Source organism: Denticeps clupeoides, chromosome 9 (genome assembly GCF_900700375.1).
Source record: "Denticeps clupeoides chromosome 9, fDenClu1.1, whole genome shotgun sequence".
NCBI classification, from domain to species: domain Eukaryota; kingdom Metazoa; phylum Chordata; class Actinopteri; order Clupeiformes; family Denticipitidae; genus Denticeps; species Denticeps clupeoides.
Genome location: NC_041715.1, coordinates 1,968,155 through 1,974,154, shown reverse-complemented (window position 1 = coordinate 1,974,154; position 6,000 = coordinate 1,968,155). Strand labels below are relative to the sequence as shown.

At 47.9% G+C, this 6,000-nt stretch overlaps 1 protein-coding gene across 3 annotated transcripts in view; it reads left to right on the top strand.

The window, feature by feature from the left end:
* The window catches only part of il1rapl1a (interleukin 1 receptor accessory protein-like 1a), a 42,596-nt gene that overhangs the window by 77 nt on the left and 36,519 nt on the right, over window positions 1-6,000 (top strand). For all 3 annotated transcript variants that reach the window (XM_028992352.1, XM_028992350.1, XM_028992351.1), the window contains exon 1: window positions 1-115. This exon is cut by the window's left edge. The gene's annotated coding sequence lies outside the window, so the exon portion shown is untranslated. The remainder of the gene's footprint in view (window positions 116-6,000) is intronic.

Sequence of the window (6,000 nt, the reverse complement as noted above, 5' to 3'; positions counted from 1 at the left end):
AATTTTTTTTTTTCTTAAAGAAAGAAGGAGAGGAGGAAGGAACGTCCGCGGCCGCCGCCGGCGGATCTACCTGTGGACGCGCGGATGGGCTGACCGCTGGTCTGGCGCGCCGGGGGTAAGACGGGCTGAGCGGGGATGGAGGGATTCTCCCTTCTTTCGGGAATGGGGGGAATGCGGCAATTCTTCCCTGCGCCGGCGTCTCTCTCTCTCTCTCTCTCTCTCTGTGTGTGTGTGTGTGTGTGTGTGTTGCTGCAGTTTCTTCTCTGGACGTTGTAAAAGCGCAGTGATCATGTTTTCAGCTCTCTCTCTCTCTCTCTCTCTTTGATGGACAGTGTGAGATGAAGGGAGGAGGACCGGTCGGATGATGGGGCTTCTGGAACTCAGAGAGCCTCCTGGTTCTCAGAAGGTTGTGGGGAAGGAGTGAAAGAGACGGAGGGAGAGAGGCAGAGAGAGACAGGCAGGTCCGACTCCACTGCAGTACGATCGGGGAGTGGGAATAACACCAAAACGCCGAGAGACAGGGGCAGAGAGAAGGAGCTAGAACATCAAGATAAGAAGTCCAGAAAAGCCTCAGAAAAATGGTTCTGATCTGACACACACACACACACACACACACACACTACACACACTCATGTAGTCGATCTGCTGCGCGGCGCCTCTGGGGAGAAGACGCTCGCGGTGAAACGCGCCAACGCAGCCGTGTGCGCGAGAGTTGTGGTCGATGATGGAGATCCAGCGTCCAGAATCAGGCTGATCCTCCGAATACCACCCACGGCATCCACACACGCACACACACACACACACACACACACACACACACACACACGGTAGTTCCATTCAGGCTGCAGAATTTTCTATGTGCTGAAAACATTGTGAGAATTACTTCTATTCAGATGGTGTGAAATTTTACTTTCCGTGTGTGTATGTGTGTGTGTGTGTGTGTGTGTGTGTGTGTGGCGAAGAGTGCTGGGCATTAGTTCCTGTGTGCGGGTGTAAGGTAGGCAGGTGGCCGTTTTGGAGCTGGTCCACTTGCCTTCTAGACGAAAATACCTGTAAATCCACAAACCTGATCATGAAAACATAGGCAATACAGAAAAGTCTATACACACTGTTCATACTCTGAACTGTTCATTCTCTGAACTATACTATACACAGCCTACTGACTTATATAGCATACTGACCAGACTGAGCTGATCGTTCTCAGCATAGCATATACTGAATCCAGTTATGCGCAGTGGAGCATACTGAAGTGATATTACTGAACTGGTTTTACATAGTGCAGCTTGCTGAACTGATCATGCTGAACTGATCAGACCACACTGTTCATACTGAGTGTTGCATGCTGAATTGATCATGCCGAACTGATCAGACCACACTGTTCATACAGAGTGTTGCACACTGAACTGATCACTGAACTGATCGTGCTGAACTGATCAGACCACACAGTTCATACTGAATGTTGCATGCTGAACTGATCATGCTGAACTGATCAGACCACACTGCTCATACTGAGTGTTGCACGCTGAACTGATCGTGCTGAACTGATCAGACCACACTGTTCATACTGATCATTGCACACTGAACTGATCATGCTGAACTGATCGGACAATACTGTTCATATACAGTGTAGCATGCTGAACTGATCATGCTGAACACATCAGACCACACTGTCCATACTGAGCATTGCACACTGAACTGATTGTTCTGAACTGATGATGAATTGATCAGACCACACTGCTCATACTGAGTGTTGCATGCTGAATTGATCATGCTGAACTGATCAGACCACACCGTTTATACTTAGTGTAGCATGCTGAACTGATCATGCTGAACCAATCAGACCAAACTGTTGATACTCAGTGTAGCATGCCTTCTGAGACTGAACTGATTATACAACCAGGAACATGTTGTTCTGATCATACACCATTGAATCTGTTGAACTAATCATGGTGAAGTGCTTATGCATTGAGAAATATACTGCATTGACCATTTTAAGATGATCATACACAGTTGAGTTGGCTTAACTGATCACACCGAATTCATCATGCTGAACTGATCGGACCAAACTGTTCATGCTCAGTGTATCACAATGAACTGACCGTGCTGAACTGATTAGACCACACTGTCCATTCTGAGTGTTAGCATGCTGAACTGATCAGACTGAACTGATTATACATCGCCGAATCTGCCAAACTGAGCAGATTGTCCATTGTCTCGGAGACATGTGCAGGAGCTGTGACGTCACACTGTGACGCACAGAGTGCATCTAGCGCTCAGATCGCGTCACACGCCCCCGTGATAATTTCTTGTTTGCCTCGCGTACCTGTGATCACACCGAAACCAATGCAATTAACATTACAAACCTAAATAATACATTTGGATTGGAAAGTTTTTGTCAGGATTGCCTGCAGCTGGGCTCCACACCTGACTCCAATCCTGACGCCCCATAAATGCCGGATGTTTCCGCCCCTTCTGGGTCTCCGGCATTTTCGTGGACTCTCTGCACGAACTTGACCTGGTTTAGTTTCATATGTGTTTTGAGTTCTGGCAATCGCCACACGCCTACGGGTTAGTTTGTGTTTTTTATTGTAGTTAAATTGTTTTCGGCCACCGCGCCGCTGTTTATTTGTATTTATTGTTTATTTGTTAATAAAACCCCGTTCCCAGCATGTCAGACCTCTGCGCTTCCTTCCCCCGTAAGTCCGTAGTCGTGACAGTTTTACTCCTCCAGGTTCCTTCAAGGCTCCCGTGTTCCTCGTTGTTTTGTCTGAGAACTGGGCTACTATTTCAATTTTTTAATAAAATAAATATTTTTCCATCCAAGGTCCTAATTGGCCAGTTGTTGGTATTGGTTACAGCCTGTAGGATCTTTCTTGATTCGCTTCCGTCTTGGCTCTCGCACAGCCATTGCGAAGGGTGAGAATTCAGGGCAGGGGGTCTGACTGCTGCACTTCACCCATCCTCGTCTCCTGCTGCTTTATTCCAATCCCTGCTGAAAGGAGACTCATGCAGAAGGAGAAACATCTATGGTGCTCAGGGCCGACCGCACAAATTCACATTGCTTGCATTCAGAAGGGCTTTTATATTAATGAAATGACACCTTCTTGAACTCAAATGCTGCTGTCGGATTGTTATTTGTGTCGCTGTGTGTGTGTGTGTGTGCGATAGTACGAGTGTGTCTGTTGTCCCCCAGAGGCAATTATGGCACAGCTCAGAACAACACCATCTTACGAAACGCTCGCTGGTGCCTCCTCAAAGCTTTTCTCGCCTTTTTTCATGTCCTTGTGAAGTTTGTGAACTGGGCCAGTTGGACCTTGTGTGCCCAGACTCGCTGTTCTATGGACGGCGGAGACACACTGAGTGGTTTAAACATGGTTTATCGTATATCCTCCAAAGCCAGCATTTTAAGACACTCTCTGAGAGGGAAAAAGCAAGGAAACCAACCATCTAATTTTGGACAGAAATGTTGGTTTAACGGAAGAAAAACGAATGAAGCCAAACAGCCTCACACTGAAGCACCTGAGATCTAGCCCGAGACCCCGGTCAAAGTACATTTGGAAAATGCAGAACATAATACTGCTTTGAAGAACACAGCTACCCCCCTTGGACTTGTGTTAGATGTTCCTTCAGCAAACTGTGGCTTAAACGGGTATTAATGAATATTTCACATTAAAATGTTCATGCATTCATATGATTTGGCAAATATGAATATATTAATGACTTAACACTCCATGCACAATGTTCACGGTAATAGATCATTGTCATTGCATTAGTGACAATATTACTGAACTAAAAAGAAATATGGAAGCAGGGTGAAAATGATCCATGCATGGAATTGTGTTGCATTGCTGGTGCACCAGTGGAACATCTGTATATTTTGATATATTGTCAATAAGGCGTTTCACGCTGCGCAGAAGTGTATGCGGGTGTGAATCCATCTCTCCGCCGCTCTCTCTGCGTCTCCGTGGGAACTGATGATGGACGGTCTGTCGGTGTTCGTGTGTTCCGTCCCCCCCATTCACTTTCTCCTGGAGTGAAGCCTGCAGGCCTCGCCTGTCAACTGCTGCAACGTGGACAAGAGCGTCCCGGCACAACCCAAAGCCTCTGTATCCCACAAATTTACACAATGATTCAAATTGAAGACCATCCCGAGGTCCCCTTGATCAGGGTCCCCACACACTGCTCCCCGGGCGCCTGTCATGGCTGCCCACCGCTCACCATATGAGCAACAAGCTTCTTAACATTCCAGAGGACCTTCATATAGCCCCTAGTTGAAATGGCGGTCAGCGTTGATGGCCTCTACTGATCTCTGCGGGCGTGGCCTGGCTGAATAGAGTTTGTGTCGTGGTCTCCACCTTTTACACCATGTAGATGCCGTGGTATTAGTAGCTGCTTGTTTCTTGTTTCTGGCTCATTTGCACTGACGGCGGGTTCGTAATAAAGCGACTCCGCGGACTTGGCTTCTGCCTCCGGCCCCCATTTGTGGCGCCGTAAACGCCTTTATCTTAGTAACGCGGGTAATTACCGGCGGATTGGCGAATAGCAGGTGAATATTGCGCCCTAACAAAGTTATTTCTGCTGCGCTCAGCGAGGTTGCACGCCGCTCTCCGATCCGGGGCTGTCTGCCGAGAGAGAAATTTAATGGCGAAGCGCGGTGGATTCCGCCTCAGGGCGTCCTGGGGACTTGGCCTGCCGGAGAAAAAAAGGAAGAAGAAGAAGAGGAAGAAGAAGGGGAGCGAAATGCATTTTTACAGTTGAGCGCCAAGCAGGTAAAATGCTTCTTCTGGCTGGTTTGCATTTTCACCACAATCACTGTAAATGGGAATATACTCTACTGGAGATTTTTATTTGTTTGAAAAAAAGATATATATATATCGTGAAAAAATGTATGGATATTTTATATCAAGCGCTGAGAGCCATATCGGTGTAAGTTTCTGAAAAAATGCCGTGTTGTGTGTTCTGTCTTCTGACTTTAAACACGCGGGTCACAGAGTTTAATGCATTTTTAAAGATTTTCAGTGTTCGGTCCAAAAATTGGGTTTTTGTTAAATAGCTCAAAAACTATTAAAAGAAAGTTTTCATTCGGAAAGTAAGTAAAGTGAAATGATTGTGCCGGATTGTGATACACTGCAGCACAGCACACGGTGCAGACAGTGAAATGTGTCCTCTGTATTTAACCATCACCCTGAGTGAGCAGTGGGCAGCCATGACAGACATGACCTCAGTGGCACCTTGGCGGATCGGGATTCAAACCGGCAACCTAGTGATTACGGGGCCGCTTCCTTAACCACTAGGACACCACTGGCCCGAGACCCGTCGGGGAATCGAACCCCGGTCTCCCGTGTGACAGGCGGAGATACTCACCACTATACTAACGAGGAGATGGCAAGAAAACGTCGCTCGTGCTCATGTGGCTCTCGCCGTACCGTAAAAACCAGACGTGCATCCAAGACAGCCGTCCTGCGAAAGGACTGAGATGTGACTGTGGCCGTTCTGGTAAAGTGTCATGATGACATCATATCACAGGTCTGGCGATGCTTCTTGCCCCCGACCCGGGACTCTCTGACTCCGCCCTCCTACTGCTCTGGTTGGTGGGGGTGGAGTTGCTAATTTGACCCCGTTTGACGCAGCTGGTCGAGTTTTTTAGGTTTCGGGGTTTTTTTCTTCTACCCGAGTTCGATCCCAACTCTCCCACACGATGGGTGGCATGAATAATTGAAGTGTGTGTGTGTGTGTGTGTCTGTGTCTGGACAGAATAGTTGAATTTATGTGTTATTGATCCAGCTTCGGGGAGCAGGGGGTCCTTTTCTGATACGGGAGTCGCCGACTCCACAACTTCGCTGTCTTGGAGGACTGCGTATTGGCCGAGGAGCCCGTGAGCCGCTGCGATTGGCCAGCTCCACAGTAGAAATATCTGGCGGGTGGCGGCTGGTTGGGAATTCGCTGTTTCTTTACTCGTGGCGGCGCCTTCGGACGGGAAACTCAGGTGGGGAATTCATC